The sequence below is a fragment of the Capricornis sumatraensis genome, chromosome 7 (assembly GCF_032405125.1).
Source record: "Capricornis sumatraensis isolate serow.1 chromosome 7, serow.2, whole genome shotgun sequence".
NCBI classification, from domain to species: domain Eukaryota; kingdom Metazoa; phylum Chordata; class Mammalia; order Artiodactyla; family Bovidae; genus Capricornis; species Capricornis sumatraensis.
The window spans coordinates 76,911,854-76,935,291 of NC_091075.1; positions in this window are offsets into that span (position 1 = coordinate 76,911,854).

Sequence of the window (23,438 nt, forward strand, 5' to 3'; positions counted from 1 at the left end):
TATTCTTGCCTGGAGAATCCCATGGATGGAGGAGCCTGGTGGGCTAAAAGTGTTTGTTGAATGAACAAATGGAGATATCAATAAATAAATATGCTGTGTCATGAAAGAACGTTGTTAGAGTGAATCAGAATTGTCTGAGTAAGTCTTTTGAAAGAGATAGAAAATGAAGACATGGTCTCAGCTTAAACTGCAAGCAGTGTAGCTATAGACAAAGACTAGGATGGAGAATCATATTTCAAACAAAGAGAGCTGGGTGAATCAAAAGTGGAAGTAAGATAGGTGAGGCTTATGCAAGAGATGCAAGCAAACGGTTCTAGTATTTATTTTTAAAATGTTTTTCTTTCTGCTATTATTTTATTAACACAAAACTAAAGAGGAGAATTAAATATGCTCCTTATTTCAGGGTATACTGTATTTATTTCTCTTTCCCTTAGTCCCAACCTGTACTCCATTCCATTTACCTTTATAGGTGCTCACACTCATAGATTTAATATATGCTTAGGTATGTACATTTTTTAAAAAGTGGTGTTTTTAGATATTTTAAATTTAAACAATTTTTTCAACAGATTTCATTCTTTTCAGTACTCTTCTCACACATTTACATTGTACAAGATACATTAATGTTGCAGCATAGACCTCTGATCTGTGGCTTCTTGATAGATGCCTTGGAGGTTATTTAGATATCTCTTAACTCTAGTCAGACATACTTGAAGACCCAAGCAGAAGGGTCTTTGTGCTTTATAGCTGCCCACTCCTATCCTTCTCTGGCTGTGTCTTTCTTGCAGGGGAAAGAACCTAAGGGACCAGGAGGACTTCCTCATCAAGAACATTTCCATGTGCTCTCTGCTCACCACCCCCCGACCCCTGCCCTCCACTTACTTCTAGACAATGTTTCAGGTACCTAGGGCCCCAGAATTTTCTGCTCAAATGTCCTCAAGCCATTTGTTTTATGGGGCTGCACTGGTTTGTCCCCCAAAATCAAACTGCTTCTGGTGCACACAGCTCTAGACTGGATGAGTGGCCAGTGGGTAGTTACATGCAAGAATTGTGAATGGGGCTTGTATGTAGCAGCTGGATTGTCCACATGCTTACAGGTGAAATCCCTTGCAGTGTTAAAGAGCAGGATGGAACTGTAGGAGGAGGAGGAGAATGTGAGAGTGGCATGGAACATGGGTAGGAATGTACTGAGGTACCTGTCTCAGTAATGAAAGAAATTTGTATGAAAAATATACATATGCATGAGTTTAATAAGTTTGCACAATCACCAAAATTGAAACTCCTTTGTGTGTGTGTGTATATATATATATATACATATATATATATATATATACATATATATATTTTTTTAATCTCAGCAAAATCACTAGCTGATATGTATGAGAAAATTAATCTTGTGGTATCATTGAGTTTAAGACATGTTGCTACCTATCACTAGAGTCAAATTAGGTTGGAATTAGATTATCTACTCTTGTTAGCTGATCATCTATCTATCTATTTATCACATATGTTATCTACTTTACCTTTACTTTAAAATATTATTATTTACAAATAATATAAAGTTTGTTTAAAAATCTTTCTTTTAACCATTGCCTTTGACATATCTGTTTGTAATGGTGAAATTCTAAATATATTGTTATGTATGACTTCTGCTTTAATCTCGCTCTTTTAAAAAACTAACACACTTGATTTTTCAGAGCAGTTTTAGAATTACAGAAAAAATAAACAGAAAGTACAGAGAATTCTCATATGATCTCTTTCTCTGCCCTCAGTTTATTTTAATATATATGTCATGCACTGGGGAGGTATATTTGCTATAATTGAAGAACTGATATTGAGACATTATTATTAAGTGAAGTCACAGTTTACATTAGAGTTTACTTTTTGCCTTGTGGATTCAGTCAAATGCATAATATCATACGTTCACCATTACAAACTCATAGAGAATAGTTTTATTGGCCTAAAAATCCTCCCTGCTGAACTTATTCATTCCTACTGTCTTCCTGTCTTCTAGGTCTTGGCAACCTCTGATCCTTGTACTGTCTTCATAGTTTTATCTTTTCTACAACATCATATAATTAAAATTATACAGTATGTTGCCCTTTCAGACTGGCTTCATTCACCCAGAGATATGCATTTGTTTCTTTCAGGTATTTTTCTGGGTAGGTAGAAGGCGATGGCACCCCACTCCAGTACACTGCCTGGAAAATCCCATGGACGGAGGAGCCTGGAAGGCTGCAGTCCATTGGGTCGCTAAGAGTCAGACACGACTGAGCGACTTCACTTTCAGTTTTCACTTTCATGCATTGGAGAAGGAAATGGCAACCCACTCCAGTTTTCTTGCCTGGAGAATCCCAGCGACAGGGAAGCCTGGTGGGCTGCCATTTAGGGGGTCGCACAGAGTCGGACACGACTGAAGCAACTTAGCAGCAGCTCATTTCCAGGTGAGCTATTCTAATCCTAAAAGATGTTGCTATTAAAGTGCTGCATTCAATATGTCAGCAAATTGGAAAACTCAGCAGTGGCCATTGGACTGGAGAAGATCAGTTTTCATTCCAGTCCCAAAGAAGGGCAATGCAGAATAACATTCAAACTTTCATACAGTTGCACTCATTTTACATGCTAGTAAGATAATGCTCAAAATCCTTAAAGCTATACAGCCCATGAAATTGTCCAGGCCAGAATACTGGAGTGGATAGCCTTTCTATTCTCCAGAGGATCTTCCCAAGCCAGGGATTGAACCCAGGTCTCCTGCATTGCTAGCGGATTCTTTATCAGCTGAGTCACAAGGGAAACCCAAGAATACTGGAGTGGGTAGCCTATCCCTTCTCCAGCAAACCTTCCTGACCCAGGAATCGAACCAGGGCCTCCTGCATTGCAGGTAGATTCTTTACCAATTGAGCTATCAGGGAAGCCCAGTAAGATAATGCTCAAAATCCTTCAAGCTAGGCTTTAATAGTATGTAAACCATGAACTGGGTTTTGAAGAGAAAGACGAAGCAGAGATCAAACTGAAAACATTCATTGGATGATGGAGAAAGCAAGAGAGTTCCAGAAAAAAAATCTTCCTCTGCTTCATTGACTATGTTAAAACCTTTGACTGTATTGATCACAAGAAACTATGGAAAATTCTTAAAAAGATGGGAGGACAAGACCACCTTACTTGCCATCTGAGAAACCTGTATGAGGGTTAAGAAGCAACAGTTAGAACCAGACATGAAACAACAGACTAGTACAAAATTGGTAAAGGAATACAACAAGCCTATATGTTGTCACCCTGCTTATTTATTTATGTGTAGAACCCGTTGTATGAAATGCAGGGCTGAATGAATCACAAGCTGGAGTCAAGATTACTGGGAAAAATATCAATAGGCTCAGATATGCGGATGATATCAGTTTAATGGTAGAAAGTGAAGAGGAACTAAAGAGTCTCCTGATGAAGGTGAAAGAAGAGAGTTACAAAGCTGGCTTGAAACTCAGCATTAATAAAATGAAGATCATAAATCTGATCCCATCTCCTCATGCCAAATAGAAGGGGAAAAAGTGGAGAGTGACAAATTTTCTTTTCTTCGACTTCAATATTGCCATGGACAGTGACTCCAGGCATGAAATTTAAAAGATGTTTGCTCCATGGAGGGAAAGCTATGACAAACCTTGACATCATATTAAAAAAAAATGAGAATAACTTGGCTGGTGAAAGTTCATATAGTCAAAACTATGTTTTTTTTCAGTAAACATGTACAGTTGTGAGAGTTGGACCATAAAGAAGTCTGAGCACCAAAGAACTGGTGCTTTCAAGTTGTGGTGCTGGAGAAAACTCTTGAGAGTATCTTGGACTACAATAAGATTAAACCAGTCAGTTCTAAAGGGAATCAACCTTAAATATGCATTGCAAAGGATGATGCTAAAACTGAAGTTCCAGTAATTTGTCCACCTAATACTGAGAGCTGACTCACTGGAAAAGACTCTAATGTTGGGAAAGATTGAGGATGAGAGGAGAAGCAGGTGACAGAGGATGAGATGCTTGGATAGCATCACTGACTCAATGAACATGAGTTTAAGCAAACTCTGGGAAATACTGGAGGACAGGGAAGCCTGGTCTGTTGCAGTTCAAGAGTCACAAATATTCAAACATGACTTAGCAATTGAACAACAACAGCCTATTTCCTTTTATCACTGAGCAATACCCCATTTTAAGGATACAATACAATTTTTTAATCATTCATCTATTGAAGAATGTCATGACTGCTTTGAAATATTGGCAATTATAAATACAGCTCATTACATTTAAAGTCACTTAGTCATGTCTGACTCTTTACAACCCCATGGGCTATACAGTTCATAGAATTCTCCAGGCCAGAATACTGGAGTGGGTAACCTTTCCCTTCTCCAAGGGATCTTCCCAACCCAGGAATTGAACCAGAGTCTCCTGCATTGCAGGGGAATTCTTTACCAAGTGAGCTATCAGGGAAGCCAAAAATCTGACACTTCTAGTTTGTTTCCTCCTGCCGCTTAAGAGAGAGATAAAAAATGTCTGACACTTGCAGCCTATTTTCTCCATTTGGAGACTCCTAGCCTTTCTACATGTTACCCTCTCATTCCCTCCTTTTCTTTTAGGAGAATTATGTTTCCTAGGGAAAGGGACATTGTCCCTAAATTGGTGAGGCAACATATTCTCCTAAGCCTCATATTGAGAGTCTCTGATCCAAAGTCCCCAAGTAGTAGTTGGAGGAAGCTGCCATAGTGGCAGGAGTCTGAGCAACTATTTGTAACTTAAAAGCCTTCATGTGGCTAAAAACAAATCCCATCACACAGTTCAAAGTGACTATAAACATTCATGTTCAGCTTTTTGTGTAGACGTAAATTTTGAACTTATTTGGCTAAATATTTAGGGTTACAATTGTTAGATTGTATAGTAAGATCATGTTTAGCTCTGCAAGAAAACACCAAACTGTCTTCTAATGTGGTTGTGAAAGTCTCAGTCACTCAGTCGTGTCTGACTCTTTGCGACTCCATGGACTGTAGACGCCAGGCTCCTCTGTCCATGGGGTTCTCCTGGCAAGAATATTAAAGTGTGTTGTCATTCCCTTCTCCAGAGGATCTTCCCACCCAGGGGTTGAACCTGGGTCTCCTGGATTGCAGGCAGATTCTTCACTGTCTGAACCACAGGAAAGCCCTCAAGATGGCTGTGCCACTCTATATATCCACAAGCAATGAATGAGAACTCTTGTTGCTCCACATCATCAGCAGCATTTGTTTCTTTCAGTGTTTTGAATTTTAGCCATTCTTTTAGATAGGTAGTAGAATATCATGGTTGTTTTAATTTGCAATTTGCCAATAACATATGACGTTGAGCATCATTTCATATGTTGATTTGCCGTCTGTATGTCTTCTTTTCTGAGAGGGTTATTCTGATCTTTTGCTCATTTTTCAATTGTGCTGTTGAATTTTGGGAGTTGTGTTTTTAATTCAAATCTTTTTTCAGATAGGTGTCTTGCACATATTTTCTTCCAGTCTGCGGTTTATCTTTTTAATTTTTTCACAATGTCTTTCACAGTAAATTTTTAAATTTTTATAAGGTCTGATTATTTTTTTTAATGGATTGTGCTTTTTGTATTGTATCTGGTTGCATCACCAGAGTCAAGGTTCTTTAGATTTTTTTCTTGTCTCATCTTCCAGATGATTTAGAGTTTTGTGTTTCACATTTAGGTATATGAGTTTACTTTTGTGGGATTTTGTTAATTTCAAAATAGGAGAACATTTTAATCTCTCTTTTTACCATTAATTTCTAATTTCAGTGAATCATGGTAAAAAAAAAATAGTCTGATGTTTCAGCATGCATTTGTTCTTAAAATTATTTTTTATATTGTATTCCTTGATTTTCAATGTACCCTCTCTATATATAAATATATTCACACATATATATATACACACACACGTATAAGCACATATAGCAATGCTATAATAGTTTATATTTATACTATTACATATATTATATACAATAATGTGACCTCCTAGGTGGTTCAATGGTAAAGAATCTGCCTTGCAAGCAGGAGACATGGATTCAATTCCTGGGTTGGAAAGATCCCCTGGAGAAGGAAATGGCAACCCACTCCAATATCCTTGCCTGGGAAATCTCATGTTCAGAGGGGGCTGGTGGGTGGGCTACAGTCCATGGGGTCACCAGTCAGACAGGAGTTAGTGATTATATCACCACCACCATACAAATAGTATTATATTATTGGGGGTTTATTCATTAAATCATTGAAATCTTCTATACATATTTTTTTTTTCTCTCTGCTCAGATATCATAGCTTCTGAAATTATTGTTGTAAATCTACACAAGGGGAAACTAACATGAAATTCAGGTGGTGGAACCAGGTTGAGGGGAGAACACTCAGAGCCAGCCCTCTCTGTGAAACTACAATCTTACGTACAATCAAACCAAAGGGAGTCAGATAATTCTAAACTTAAAAAGCCAGACATGCTCCTTGCAAACTCAGGATTGGGGCACGATTATAAACTAAGACCTACACATTGTAGCTCCAAATTTTTAAAGCTTATGCATTCTGTCACTCAGTTGTGTCTGACTCTTTGCGACCCTATGGACTGTAGCCCACCAGGCTTCACTGTCCATGGGATTTCCTAGGCAAGAATACTGGATTGGGTTGCCATTACCTTCTCCAGAGGATCTTCCCAACCCAGGATTGAACCAGAATTTCTTATGTCCGCTTCATTGGCAGGAGTGTTCTTTACCGCTAATGCCACCTGGGAAAGCTTATAAATCAAGATAATAAACATTTAAATCAATGTAGTCTATGCATTTACGATTTCAAAATGGTTCATAGAAACCTTAAAGGCCAAATTTAAATGTTCAGTTAAAGATTTTAAGTTACAGTCTAGAGTATTTTTAATAAAATATTTTCTTTCTTATAGCTTTATGTACTTATAAATGTATTTGTGGATGTTATTTTATTTTAATCTGAATTATGGTAATGCTATTATATCTTTTTTGTGTGTGAAAAACTAAAAGTTTCTAAGATTGATGCTGTAAATATTGGCCTCTGTTATTTGTACACTCACTGAAAAGCTACAAATGTTTTCATATATCCTCCTGAGCCCTATACTTCATACGCATCATTCTTGAGCTCTAGTAAATGGACATTTAATGTTAGTGTTGAATGACAATGATGATTCTGGCTGTGACAAATTAGCTTAATCAAATACATCAATCTATAAGACAGCTGGATTTTTGTTGTTGGAGGATCTGATTCAGATATGCAAACTTTTCTTTGCTGTCAACAGTTATATTAACAATGCAAATTAACGGGAATGTCTCCCTTCTGACATTTTTCTTCTAGGTCACATAATCACCATAATCAGACCAAACAGTGATAATGACAGTGCTTGGCCTTTGCATTAGCCTTTTAGCTAAAAGCCCTTAGGAGATATTGATTAATTAATCCTTTTCCATCTTTCTTGTTTGGCAGCATTAGCCATATCAAAAAGTGGCCTTGGTAGGAAGCGTGATATAAGGTACCTGAATAAAAAAAGAAATTAAGATAATTTTTCTTAATTTTCTCTTTGTTCAGAATGTGCCTTTCCACCTTTCTTTCTCATGACTGTAGTGCAGAGTGTAAGGTTATGCAAAAAAAGAGCACTCAATGCCACCAAAAATCAATTAGATGTGAGACCATTCAGGAGGAGATTAGTTATGGTAGTTGAGATACTGCTGCCCAGGATCAGTCTTGGAACAGTTTAAAACATGTCCTTCTGTTTACTACTTCTCTGGTTTCCTGAGAGGTCTCATCAACACAGAGAGTACTCCAGGCAAGAGAGTACTTCAGGTAAGTGCCTGCTGCTTAGGATTTTGACTGCAAATTCCTATGCCATTTTCTCATTTGAAGAGGATACTGAATCAATTGAGGGCTATTAGGATTTGTTTTGTCTCTTAGAATCACATCCTTGGCTAGAATCACGATAAAGTAGCCTCTCTGAATCATGTCTCTTTATCCTCTATTTCTTTGCTTATTGGTTGGTTTGATATGTTTTATATGTTTGCTCTGAAGGTATTTTCAAGTGTTGAGGTAATTATCACTCAAACACAGTTCCTCTTTTTATAATTGCTTATGCGGACATCTGGTAGGAAAAAAAAAAAAAAAAAACTTTATTGAAAGAAAGTTTATAGTAAGAATCAAACTCCAAAATAATGAAAGAGGGAGTGTAATGTGAAAAATAATTTTAAATATATTTATCTATTTCTAGTGCAAAAATACAATAGCCCCTGAAATATGGATTATCATAAAAATACAAAAACTTCACAGCAATAGTATAATAACAAAGAAAAAGATCAAAATCCAATCTAATGTCAGAAGCTAAAAAGCTAAAAAAAATGTAGCTAATATTATCAGATAGATAAACTGGATTTAAGCATCCTTTCTATCTAGAACATGGTATATATTATTATAATTTCCATTATATATAAATAATACATATATATAAATTCCAATATATATATAATTCTATATATTATATATAATTATCATGTATTATATATCATCTCATTATATATTACATAGTATATTGTTATATATAATTATTGTATACAATTATAAATGATAATCTATATGACATCTATGGCTGAACAATGTACAACATATGGGACTTCCCTGGTCCAGTGCTTAAGAATTCGCCTGCCAATGCAGAAGACATGGATACCATCCCTGATCCAGGAACATTCTACATGCTGTGGGGCAACTAAGCTCATATGCCACAATTACTGAGGCTCTGCTCTAGAGTCCATGCCCTTTAGATCCCACGTGCTGCAACTACTGAGCCCACATGTTGCACGTGCTGATGCTGCTGAGCAGCTAGAGCCCATGCTCTACAACAAGAGAAGCCACTACAATAAGAAGCCCACACATAGAAATGAAAAGCAGTGCCAGCTCACCACAATTAATAAAAGCACAGCATGGCCAAAAATTGATAGATAAATAAATAAATATGTACAACATAAAAATTTAAATAGATATTGATTTCTACATACTAGATACTGCTCAGTAAGACTGGAAGAGTATAATGCCTAACGTGCATATTTAGCTTATTTTTGTCCCTCTAGGTAGATTAAATTGCAGGTGATTATTAAAAAGATATAGGAGGAAATGATGATACTGACATAAATTGCTGTAAGATGGCGAAATACCTTTCTATAAAGCCCTGCAACAAGAGGTGGAGATAAAAAGACCCAGGAGATGTTGATATCAGGGATTCAGGAATTTCACTTATATTACCATAAATTACAATGTTTCTTACAGTTAATGGTAGCAGAAAGAAATCATGACTGAAAAGAAGGTAAAATCTTGCTAGAAATGTGATTTTGAGTAAGAATTCAATATATACATGTACTTTAGCCAAAATAAACAAACATTAAAAACATGTAATCTGTTGTCTGGCTATGTTAATTTACTGAATTACAGGCTCCACAAATGTATCCCAGTTATAACATAAGGAATCATAAATACACATCAACATAGAATCTACGGATGACACCGGTGAGTGAACTTGCCACGTGCATATTACCACCCCCCCACACACACATATACACACATGCACACCCATACAATAGACTTAAACTTTCAGAGTAAAAATAACCTTTTTATTTTTATTGAACTTTAATTGATTTACATTGCTTCAGTTGTGCAGCAAAGTGATTCAGTTAAATACATATATATAGATACACTCTTTTTCAAAGTCTTTTCCATTATAGGTTATTAGAAGATATTGCATATAGTTCCCTGTGCTATACAACAGGTCCTATTTGTTTAGCTATTTTATATGCAGTATTGTATATATGTTAACCACAAACTCCACATTTATGCCTCCTCCCACTTTCCCCTTTGGTAACCATAAATTTGTTATCTATGTTGGAGAATTTATTTCTAATTTGTAAATAAGTTATTTTGTGACATTTGAAGTGATATCATATGACATTTTTCTTTCTGTGTTTGACTTCACTTCATGTTAGTATGATGATATCTAGCTTCATCCATGTTACTACAATATATAGCACATCTTTATTTTACTGTTGATGAACATTTACATTGCATACATGTTTTGGCTACTGTAAATAGTGCTGAACTGAATATTGGGGTGCATGTGTCTTCTTGAGTTGGAGTTTTCTCTAGATATATGCCCAGGAGTGGGTCTGCTCTGTTTTCAGATAATAGTGGGACTAGCTCTATTTTCAGTTTTTTAAGGAACCTACATGCTGTTCTCCATAATGGCTGTTCTGATATACATCCCCACCAACAATGTAGGAGAGTTTCCTTTTCTCCGTACCCTCTCAGCATTTATTATTTGTAGATGACCATTATTTTTGATGGTCATTCTGACTGGTATGAAATGATACCTCATTGTGGCTATGATTTGCATTCCTCTAGTAACAAGCAATGTTGAGATCTTTTCTTGTGCTTATTGGCCATCTGTTTGTCTTCCTTGGAGAAAAGCTTATTCAAACTCATTTTTTGATTTTTTTTTTTCATATTAATCTGTATGATCTGTTTGTTTGCATATTTTGGAAATTAATCCCTGTCAGTTGCATCATTTGAAAGCATTTTCTTTCAGTCTATAGATTGTCTTTTTGTTTTGCTTGTGGTTTCCTTTATTTTTTCAAAAGCATTTAAGTTCAGTTAGATGCCATTTGATTCCATTACTCTAGGAAATGGATCCAAAAAACTATTGTTGCAATTTATCTCAAAGAGTGTCCTGCCTATGCTTTCCTTTAGGAATTTTAGAGTAGTCTTATGCTTAATTCTTTAATCCATTTTGATTTTATCTTTGTTTTAGAAAATGTTCTATTTAATCCTTTTCCATGTAGTTGTCCAGTTTGCCCAGAATCACTTATTGAATAGACTGTTTCCTCTCCAGTGTACATTCTTGCCTCCTTTTATTTTACATAGATTAATTAACCATAAGTGTATGGATTTACTGCTAGGCTTTCTATGCTGTTCCATTGATCTATGTGTCTATTTTGGTGCTGGTACCATACCGTTTTGATTGCTGTATTTTGGTAGTATTGTCTCAAGTTGGGAGCACAATTCCTTTAGCTCAGTTCTTTCTCAAGACTGTACTGCCTATTTAACTTTTCTTCCAAGAAGTAAGCATCTTAATTTCATGGCTGCAATCACCATCTGCAGTGATTTTGGAGCCCCCCAAAATAAAATCTGACACTGTGTCCACTGTTTTCCCATCTATTTCCCATGAAGTGATGGGACTGGATGCCATGATCTTTGTTTTCTGAATGTTGAGCTTTAAGTCAAGTTTTTCACTCTCCACTTTCACTTTCATCAAGAGGCTTTTTAGTTCCTCTTCACTTTCTGCCATAAGGGTGGTGTCATCTGCATATCTGATGAAAGGAGACACTTACTCCTTGGAAGAAAAGTTATGACCAACCTAGATAGTATATTCAAAAGCAGAGACATTACTTTACTGACTAAGGTCCGTCTAGTCAAGGCTATGGTTTTTCCTGTGATCATGTATGGATGTGAGAGTTAGACTGTGAAGAAGGCTGAGCGCCAAAGAATTGATGTGTTTGAACTATGGTGTTGGAGAAGACTCTTGAGAGTCCCTTGGACTGCAAGGAGATCCAACCAGTCCATTTTGAAGGAGATCAACCCTGGGATTTCTTGGAAGGAATGATGCTAAAGCTGAAGCTCCAGTACTTTGGCCACCTCATGCAAAGAATTGACTCATTGGAAAAGACTCTGATGCTGGGAGAGATTGGGGGCAGGAGGAGAAGGGGACGACAGAGGATGAGATGGCTGGATGGCATCACGGACTCAATGGACGTGAGTCTGAGTGAACTCCGGGAGATGGTGATGGACAGGGAGGCCTGGCTTGCTGCGATTCATGGGGTCGCAAAGAGTTGGATACGGCTGAGCGACTGAACTGAACTGATGTTAATATAACAAAACAACACAAGTTTGAAAGAAAAAGCAGAGAACAGTATACTAAACAAATATGCACATGAAATGCAGTAGTCAATGAAACATAGCAAAGATAATTTAATACTAAAATATTTGCATCGACTGTCATTTGCAAAATTCATTATTAAATTTCTAGTAGCAATAACACATCAAAACAACTGTGATGAATCACTCTAAATCCCATCATACAAGGTAATCAGTAATTTTAATAACATTTGGAAACAATCAGTATAGACATCTTCTATGTATATGTTTACAAAAACAGAGAAGGAGAAATTGACCAATCAATCTACAGGAATACTTCTATGTTAATGGGAACATACTGCAAATATTTCCTTCATAGCCCATTGGTAAAGAATCTGTCTGCAATGCAGGAGACCCCAGTTCGATTCCTGGGTCAGAAAGATCTGCTGGAGAAGGGATAGGCTACCCACTCCAGTGTTGTTGGGCTTCCCTTGTGGCTCAGCTGGTAAACAATCTGCCCACAATGCGGGAGATCTGGGTTCGATCCCTGGGTTGGGAAGATCCCCTAGAGAAGGGAAAGGCTACTCACTCCAGTAATCTGGCCTAGAGAATTCAATGGACTTTATAGTCCATGGGGTTGCAAAGAGTCGGACACTACTGAGCAATTTTCACTTACTGCAAATACTGTATAGTATATGCTAGTTGTGGTTCAGAGAAAAATGTGATTTTTATCTGGAAAACATACATTACCAGAATTTTTCAAAAACTGTCAAGAACTAACTGTCAAAATATACTTAAAATTATAGTGAAAAGTCACAAGTCAAGTGGCAATGAGAAATTGCTTAGAAAGCTTTCTGACCATTCACTAGTTCTTATGTGTTTACCAATATCTCAATAAGTAGTTAATTTTTTAAAGTATTTATATTTTAACCTTTCTGCCCTCATTTAACTTATATAATTGTTATAAGGAACCAATTAGAACTTTACCTGGAAGATACTATTTCACTTAGGGGCATTAACATTATATTAGTGATTTAGATTATCTTATAGCGATCATTTCTATAAAATATATTTCAGTAGAATATATATGTTTTTCATGATATTATGAACAATGACTTATGTACATATTCTTTTTCACGGTATTTAAAGACATCAGAAATTTAAACAGCTTATCCTTAGAGATATTAGGCTAACTCGTAATTCTCAGACACTCTTCCATATGTTTTCTTTGTCTGTGAAAAGATGTCCTACGGGCAGTGTTCTTCACTTCAGGATCAAAAATGTTATATTCCAATTTGTTAGTTTTAGAAGAAACATGCTTAAACTAGTAAAGAAAACTCTTTTAAAGATCCTAAAGTTCCATGGTGGTTAGACTCTAAATGAATTTAAAAACATCTTTACTAACATTTTAAATGTTCACATAGAAAAACCATGGCAGTTAGGCAGGTAACAATTGGAAGACAATTCCCCAGATAATTTCATATGAAAACCACTTCACATAATTTGAAATATGATACAGATTTGCAGCTTTCGTAAAGCTACTGGTGAATAATATTGCACTAGTATTACCTGAAAGTTTGATGAGAATGTTAGCAAAGGATGATGTTAGTTTTGCACCTATGGAGCAAAGTTCCTCTTCAGAACATAATGCACTTTATAATGGGGCCTGAAAGACAAGCATTTTGTCTATTAAAAATTTTAATCTAATCCCAAGGTTGCTTCATATTTATGAAGTGTTTTTTTCATATTTTTTCATATTTCATTTTGAAATAGGTGATGAATACTAATTATTAAATAATATTTCATGTTTGATTTATAACAATATAGTGAACAGTAAATGAGAAAATGTTTTCAAATACTTAAAAACAAAAAATAGTTAAAATCAAGCAGATTCTTGACTTATTTCTTCTAGGTTATCTGCTCAGTCATGATTATTACACAGGAAAATGGTTTTTCAATGTTGTTATATTTAATTTGCATAACAAATATTAAAAGCAGGGAAAATAATTCAGTATAAGATATCTTCTATGTCTGTAAATGACTTGAAGGGCATACTGATAATTTTATCACTAGGTAAATTTTATGAAAATGCAAAATTATATATATATTTTAAATTCACATATAAAGACTCTTGGAAACAGGCTTAGATGTGGAGGAAGGATGTAGAATAAAGTGGCCTATAAATTCACTTTAGGTTCATGTTTAATATAACATTAAATATATAATTTATTACCCTGAAGTAATGAAAACATTACCCTGAATGGGGCTGAGGATTTGAGCTTGCTGAGGACATAGTCAGTAGGGTATCAAGCCCCTTAGCTTCAGCTGGGGCAATATTATATTATCAGATATAGTTCAAATAATGTATGTTTTCAAGTATGACTATTAATAGCATTGGTTGGTGAAAACCACTTTGGTTATAAATAAATAGTTTCAAAACTGCTCATAGAAATTCATTTTAGGAACTCAATCATCAATACAGTTTATACAAGAAAGCTTATTTTATTCTAATGGAGCTCAGAGGGAAAAAAGAGATTAAAGAGGACTACAATTTGAGTAAAATTTGGAGAGGAGAATGCTTTTTACATCTGGGTTCTTAAACTGAGAGGCTTGTTTTTAGTTCAAACTTTATCTTTTATATTTGTTCTCTAAAGAAGGAAAGGGCAAAAATAATTCTGACTTTTATACTGTGACCAAAATCCAACCAGGAGCTTTCAAGCTGTTTGCTTTTCCCCTACGTCATTTGTTCAAATTCCTAGGATTTATTTTTTTGCATTGCAAGTACATTCACTTTGGTTCTTTGCATTCCATCATTGTCAAGCAGATACATTTTTTACTTTGTAGTCAAAACAACAGCAACAAAAATCTTATAAATATTTGTTGATTCTAATGAGTAATTTTTAACTCAATCAACTTCAAAAAGTACACATTTTTTCAAGCATTAGTAGAAACCCTCTGCATTAATAATATGGAACTTCAAACATAAACAGAATATTTCATTTGGTTTCCCAATTCTCCATTACAGTCATGCTGTGTGCAAGGCACTGTATGATATGCAAAGTGGTGTTAGTTCTAAAGAGCAGCCTCCAAGTCATTTATCCTGGAGGATATGTACATTAACATAAGACTAAAACATCTTATGTTGGTGACTATGAATTAACTCTTTATTGTGCTGCCTGGACTTTGACTTCCTTTCACTGACTGAAATTCTATGAATACAATTGATAGCAATTTCAAAGTTGGAACTGAGAGAGCAAAAATGTTTGAAATAGATGTCTTCAGAGAGACTTGAAAGACAGATATTGAATATTTATTTTACAGACAGCTTTCAAGATGGAGGAAAGATATTTCCAAATTGATATAATACCTCATCTAAAGTATGGATGAGCATATGTTTTTAAACCGAAACTGATAATCTGGATAGGATCAGAAGGTCAAATTGCTTGCAGATCAAGTTGCTGACTCAGAAATTCTATGAAATACAATAATTTTCCTGTGAGTAGAAACTAGCCTCTGCAAACATCTAGATGTGCCGATAGTAGTTCAATATTTAAAGGCCATCAAAGTACTTTTTTATTCAACCATTACTCCGGCTGGTATAAGTTAATGCAATGCACAGAGATATAGTCATCATATACAAGCAGTTTGTTATTGGTTTTTAAATCAGACTTATAGTACTTAAGGTACATTTAATGTATCCAGGGTCTTTTTAGGTGAGAGTCCAGGGTGTTGGGGGTGGGAGTTGAATTGCCTGACAGAGAGTTTAAAACCTGGGTGGTAACTTGTCTGTTGCTTTACTGTTCATCTTTCAACACTTCAATAAATCTCCAAATTAAAGGATAAGGCACTACCATAAGCTTCTGAAATTTGCTCTTGTTCATATTGCGATCACCATTCAGTACTGACTTATAAAGACTTCAAGTTTCTTCTGGAAATCTTGGAGTTCCTGGTCTTGTTTCGTCTGTGCCATGCCTCCCACAGACGTACATCCTCTCAGTATGATCCATTGGGTCATCTAAATTTTCTGGATTCTTCACAGTGTACTCATTTCATTCATATCTTCCACAGGTACAAAGGAAGTCCCAAACAGATGCACAGTTACAATGGATGACTCTCCATTGTCATATACTCATGAGTTAGAACCAAAGAAGATACCTTTCACCAAAAAAGATACAATCACCGAAGTGACTGTGAAAAGTAAAAAAAAAAAAAAAAAAAAAAGCATCTTTTTATTTGTGCATCTAATAGTAGTCAAACAGTCAAACTATGTTCACATTTGCATACTTGAAAGCCGTCAAGCACAATGAAGGGGTTACTATCAAGATTTCTTTCCCATGCAAATGCAAATATTTCCTTGCCTTTTCATTGTCCAGTTCAGTTCAGTCTCTCAGCCATGTCCAACTCATTGTGACCCCATGGACTGCAGAAAGCCAGGCCTCCTTGTCCATCACCAGCTCCCAGAGTTTACTCAAACTGGTGTCCATTGAGTCAGTAATACCATCCAACCATCTCATCCTCTGTCATCTCCCATCTTCAATCTTTCCCAAGATTATGGTCTTTTCAAATGAGTCAGCTCTTCACATCAGGTGGCCAAAGTATTGGAGTTTCAGCTTTAGTATCAGTCCTTCCAATGAACACAGAGGATTGATTTCCTTTAGGATGGACTGGTTGGATCTCCTTGCAGTCCAAGGGACTCTCAAGAGTCTTCTCCAACATCACAGTTCAAAAGCATCAATTCTTCGGCACTCCACTTTCTATATAGTCCAACTCTTACATCCATACATGACTACTGGAAAAACTATAGCCTTGACTAGGCAGACCTTTGTTGGCAAAGTAATGTCTCTGCTTTTTAATATGCTATCTAGGTTGGTCATAACTTTTCATCCAAGGAGTAAGCATCTTCTAATTTCAAGGCTGCAATCACCATCTACAGTAATTTTGGAGCCCAAAAAAAAATAAAGTCAGCCACTGTTTCCACTGTTTCCCCATCTATTTGCCATGAAGTGATGGGACCAGATGCCATGATCTTAGTTTTCTGAATGTTGAGCTTTAAATCAACTTTTTCACTTTCCTCTTTCACCTTCATCAAGAGGCTTTTAGTTCTTCTTTCCTTTCTGCCATAAGGGTGGTGTCATCTGCATATCTGAGGTTATTGATATTTCTCCCAACAATCTTGATTCCAGCTTTTGCTTAATAGAGCTCAGCGTTTCTCATGATGTACTCTGGATAGCCAGGATGACATTATACAGCCTTAAAGTACTCCTTTCCCTATTTGGAACCAGTCTGTTGTTTGATGTCCAGTTTGAACTGTTCTTCCTGACCTACATACAGATTTCTCAAGAGGTAGGTTATGTGGTCTGGTATTCTCATCTCTTTTGGAGTTTCCCACAGTTTGTTGTGATTCAACACAGTCAAAGTTTTGGCATAGTCAATAAAGCAGAAATAGATGTTTTTCTGGAACTCTCTTGCTTTTTCCATGATCCAGTGGATGTTGGCAATTTGATCTCTGGTTTCTGTGCCTTTTTCAAAACTGGCTTGAACATCTGGAAGTTCTTGGATCACGTATTGTTGAAGCCTGGCTTGGATTATTTCAGCATTACTTTACTAGCGTGTGAGATAAGTGCAAGTGTGCAGTAGTTTGAGCATTCTTTGGCATTGCCTTTCTTCAAGATTGGAGTGAAAACTGACCTTTTCCAGTCCTGTGGCCACTGCTGAGTTTTCCAAATTTGTTGGCATGTTGAGTGTAGCACTTTCACAGAATCATCTTTCAGAATTTGAAAAAGCTCAACTGGAATTCCATCACCTCCACTAGCTTTATTCATAGTGATGCTTCTTAAGGCCCAGTTGACTTTGCATTCCAGGATTTCTTGTTTTAGGTGAGTGATCACACCATCATGATTATCTGGGTCGTGAAGCTCTTTTTTGTACAGTTCTTCTGTGTATTCTTGCCACCTCTTCTTAATATCTTCTGCTTCTGTTAGGTCCATACCATTTCTGTCCTTTATCGAGCCCATCTTTGCATGAAATGTTCCCTTGGTATTCTTAATTTTCTTGAAGAGATCTCTTGTCTTTTCCATTCTATTGTTTTCCTCTGTTTCTTTGCACTGATCACTGAGGAAGGTTTTCTTATACCTCCTTGCTATTCTTTGGAACTCTGCATTCAAATGGGTATATCTTTTCTTTTCTCCGTTGATTTTCACTCCTCTTCTTTTCACAGTTATTTGTAAGGCCTCTTCAGGCAGCCATTTTTCTTCTTTGCATTTCTTTTTCTTCAGGATGATTTTGATCTCTGTCTCATGTACAATGTCATGAACCTCCATCCATAGTTCATTAGGCACTCTGTCTATCAGATCTAGTCCCTCAAATTTATTTCTCACTCTCATGGTATAATCATAAAGGATTAGATTTAGATCATACCTGAATTGTCTAGTTGTTTTCCCTACTTTCTTAAATTTAAGTCTGAATTTGGCAATAAGAAGTTCATGATCTGAGCCACAGTCAGCTCTGGGTCTTGCTTTTGCTGATTAAGAGAGCATATCCATTTTTGGCTTCAAAGAATATAATCAATCTGATTTTAGTGTTGACTATCTGTTGATGTCTATGTGTAGAGTTTTCTCTTGTGTTGTTGGAAGAGGGGGTTTCTTAAGACCAGTGCATTCTCTTGGCAAAACTCTATTAGCCTTTGTCCTGCTTCATTCTGTTCTCCTAGGACAATTTGCCTGTCACTCCAGGTGTTTCTTCACTTCTTGCTTTTGTATTCCAGTCCGCTATAATGAAAAGGACATCTTTTTTGGGTGTTAGTTCTTGAAGGTCTTATAGGTCTTCATAGAACCGTTCAACTTCAGCTTCTTCAAAGTTACTGGTTGGGACATAGGCTTGGATTGCTGTGATATTGAATGGTTTGCATTGGAAATGAACAGAGATCATTCTGTCATTTTTGAGATTGCAGGAAAGTGCTGCATTTTGGATTCTTTTGTTTACCATGATGGCTACTCCATATCTTCTAAGAGATTCTTGCCCACAGTGTTAGATATAATGGTCATCGGAATTGAATTCACCCATTCCAGTCCGTTTTCACTAATTCCTAGAATGTCTATGTTCACTCTTGCCATGTCCTTTTTGACCACTTCCAATTTGCCTTGATTCATGGACCTAACATTCCAGGTTTCTATGCAATATTGCTCTTTACAGCATCAGACTTTACGTCCATCACCAGTCACATCCACAACTGATGTTGTTTTTCCTTTGGTTCTGTCTCTTCATTCTCTCTGGAGTTATTTCTCTACTGACCTCCTGTAGCATATTGGGCACCTACTGACCTGGGGAGTTCATCTTTCAGTGTCCTATCTTTTTACCTTTTCGTACTGTTCATGGGATTCTCAAGGCAAGAATACTGAAGTGGTTTGCCATTCCCTTCTCCAGTGGACTACATTTTATCAGAACTCTCCACCATGACCCGTCTGTCTTGGGTGGCCCTACACAGCATGGCTCATAGTTTCATTGAGTTATACAAGACTATGGTCCATGTGATTAGATTGGTTAGTTTTCTAGGATTTGGTTTTCAGTCTGTCTGTCCTCTGATGTAGGATAAGAGGCTTATGGGAGCTTTCTGATGGGAGAGAGACTGACTGAGGGGGAAACTGGGTCTTGTTCTGATGGGCAGGCCCATGCTCAGTAAGTCTTTAATCCAATTTTCATTGTCAGTGCATAAATTAATGGCATGTGTGCTAAGATGCTTCAGTCGTGTCTGATTCTTTGTGACACTATCTATGGACTGTGGCCAGTCAGGCTAACTGTCCATGGAGATTCTCCAGGTAAGAAAACGGGAATGGGTTGCCATGCCCTTCTCCAGGGAATCATCCCAACCCAGGGATCCAACTCCCATTTCTTACATCTCCTGAATTGCAGGTAGGTTCTTTACCACTAGTGCCACCTGGGATGCCCAATCAGTGGCATAGTATAACTCAATAATGCATTATGCACAGTAGATGAGTGAACTCTGTTGGTGCCATGTTGAAGGTGTCATCATTGAATAATGTGGTACTAACACTTAAATATTGAATAATGTCAGAAGTTGAGTAAATAAGTTTTTTGTCATGTTGAACACTGGAATCTTGCATAAGAAATTGTTCTGTGATTCTGGTCATGTTATATTCCTCTGGAATTTCAACTCCGTGCAATGAAGTTGGGTTTGGAGGTTGCTGTCTGTTCTGAATTCTGTTTACCTCTTCAATTACTTTCTTTCTGGTACTATTAACAGGACCTCTTTATCACAAACATTGTGTAGAGTTTATGAATGTACCTCTGATGGTGTTGCATTTGGTCTTTTTCTGTATGTCATTTTGACTTATTCAGGGTTTTCCTTACTTTCCCTTCAACACCAATATTGAAGGGGACGTAAGGAAAGGAAAGGAAGGAAGGAAGGAAAATTGATATTTCCCTGCCTTATCCTGAATGATTGCAATACTATCCAAACTCTGACTAGTTATGCATCAGGCATTGAAGATTTTCCTCTCATCAGAGCACCAGTACCTTTCATACCTATCTCAAAATGGTAACCAAAACCACTATGATTTAGCCCTGGCATTTTTGCCTCCATGATTATAGTATTTCTAATGCATTCCACTGAATATTTTCAAAAAGATGTCATATTTCTTTTTTCTTTTATAGTTGACTGGCCTATGGTCACTGATTTCCTGGTACAGGAAATCTTACTAATACCTTATGGTTTAGAAACTTGGTTCAATATCACTGGATCAAGCACTGGGTTGGTAATCACCAGCCAAGAGTCTGGTGGTCCATGCTTATTGACAAGGAAGTGTGGAAGTCAAACCCACTAAAACTTCCCCAAATAGTGGCAAACACTTCATTCACTATACAACAAATATACCTTTACAGGACATTGATTCAAGGAAAACATCACCATTAACCCTGGATGATGGGATAGTTGTGGGGGGTTGATTAGATGCAAAACACCCCCTCAAATGGGGGATTTTACACCCAACCACTATGTGGTAAGAGAGTCACACCCATCTCATGCTCCTGAACAAGCAATATGCTCTGTAAATTGTTTATGGCAGCCCATTTGCAGGCCCGTATGCAGGCCATTTTACCTTGCACTTGATCTAGCTCTTCTTTTCAAATTCTACCCTTGTTTAAACCAGCCACATCCAATCAAATGTCCAAGGAAATATTAATGCACCAAACATCACAAAATCTCACCCTTGACTTATTCTCTGTGCATTTCTCTATCTGTAGGCCTATTTCTTGTATGCATAATTAACATAAACCCCACTCTTCTGCAAGGTTTAAATCCTGATGCAACTACCTAACCCAATATGCCATTATTAGCTAGACTGCAAAGGCAAGAGTGTTGCTATTGGCAATAGAACTACAAAATGGTTATTGGACCAATAAAACATGGTGTTATTTTTTAAATTTTTCAACCCTGTAAATCAAAAGTATAAGCAACTGTTATGGACTATTCGATTCCAGGAACATTTTCTAAGTGTGGAGGTTTTTTTTTACAGGAGCATATATCAAGGACCATTTGTCATGACCAAATGTGCTCACAGATTTTTTTTTTTATAAAATCACATTTTAAACCTTTTAGTGTATACTAAAATATCTCAATGGACATTTTGTGCAGAGCCAGATATCTAGTAATCAATTAGCTGATTAAACAGAAGTTTCAATGTGTTGAAAATGTCTCCAAACACTACACCAGTACAAATGGATTAATACAGATCATCATGCAGAACAAGGCTTTCTAGCTGAAGTCCTGGGATTTCCTTTCATCTGAAACAAAGCTTCAGAGTAAAATGTCACTTTATTATAAAAATATGAGGACTGATATTTCATTATTGAAAAATTGAGTAAAGAACATACAGTGAGCTGTTAAAGTTGCTTCCGTTTTTACCATGGCAAATCACCTAATTCTGCTCTAGTTATAATGTTAGACTACTTCACTGTACCCTGACTGCAATACTCTCAATGCTTCCAGTGCCATTTGATTCATACTTCAGTACTGTAGAAATATCAGTTAGCATATGATATAGTTGGAATTAGGTTTAGAATTAGTTACCTTTCCTCGGGTCATCTGTCACCTCCTTCTCTCTTTATCTGAGTAAATTATCTTTCTATACAAATTCCTTAACTACTGAGGAACTTTCATGATTACCTCAGCCTTCACTGAACCCTTGCTCTAAACTACTTAGGTTATATGATTTAGCTTTAAATCAAATTACATGTCATTGTTCATTACTATTTTACAATGCATCAAATTCAATACTGATTCATTGTATGCCTTACAGATGGAAAAGTATGCCTAGTATTAAATATACTAGGTATTTTTCTAACTATTTTTCACTCTTTCTTGAAGATAAACGTCATCCCTTTATATTTTTTTCACTGTTTTGGGGTCAGATTAAATGGATAGATGCAAAATGAGTGCTATTTAATTAGTGCTATTTGCAATTAACCCTTGGTTGCATTAGCCATGCTAAATCAGAGAAGTCATGAATTAGGGGAACAATCCACTTTATTTTTATAATTAGTTTTGCTAAAAGTTTCCTTTGTCGTTTATAAATTTCAGACCAAATAGGCAATTTATCTTGTTAAGTCTGTCTCATAAAGGAAGGGAGAGCTTCTTGGAGTCCCTATTGAATCTTCAGTGCCACCTAACAGGAAGCATTACTTTCACTCTTGATGCCTGAAATTTTCACATCTATGCTTCTGTTCTGTCTCATACGACTTCTTGAAATAGAAAAGATAATTAAGGGCTTAGGTGTCATATATCTTTCCTGAAAATGGAAACTGAAAAATGAATCTCTGAATTTTCTTTTTCAGATCTGCTTGACTTTCTAGTATCTGCAGAAAAAAGATCATTTTTGCTTATGTAATGAAGTATCATTTTCTAAGTATCATCTAAAAAGAAAGGAGGATGAAGATGAGGAGCAAATTGATCTTCAGGAAGTGTTAATTAGGGTATAGACAAAAATATTCATAGCAACACTGTCCATATTAGCCACAACTAGAAACTACTCAAATGGTCATCAAAAGTAAAATAAAATTTCACCCAATGCAATATAGCACAACATGCACAATGCACATGAATTGAACAAGCGTTGCTGAACAAAGGAAACCAGCAACAAATCATATTGCATGATATACTGTCTAAAAACCACACTGGTTTACCCCTGAGGTTTGTACTACCTACAAGGGAGTATAAGAATATTCTGGAACCCTCCTTAGGTTCTATTTCTTGATCTGGCTTTCAGTTACATGGATATGTAAAATCTCAGCTTATAAGTGTCTATTGAGTTGGATCCTTAGGATATGTCTTCTTTTCTGTATGTCTATTGTTCCTCAGTGGAAAAAAAAAAAAAAGGTTTAAAAAGAGGAAATAAGCATATCAAAATAGAAAATGGAAAGCATAGCAAGGTGCCCTTTCTCCAACTGCAAGTGGATAATTTTTTGTGGAAAAAATGTGAAT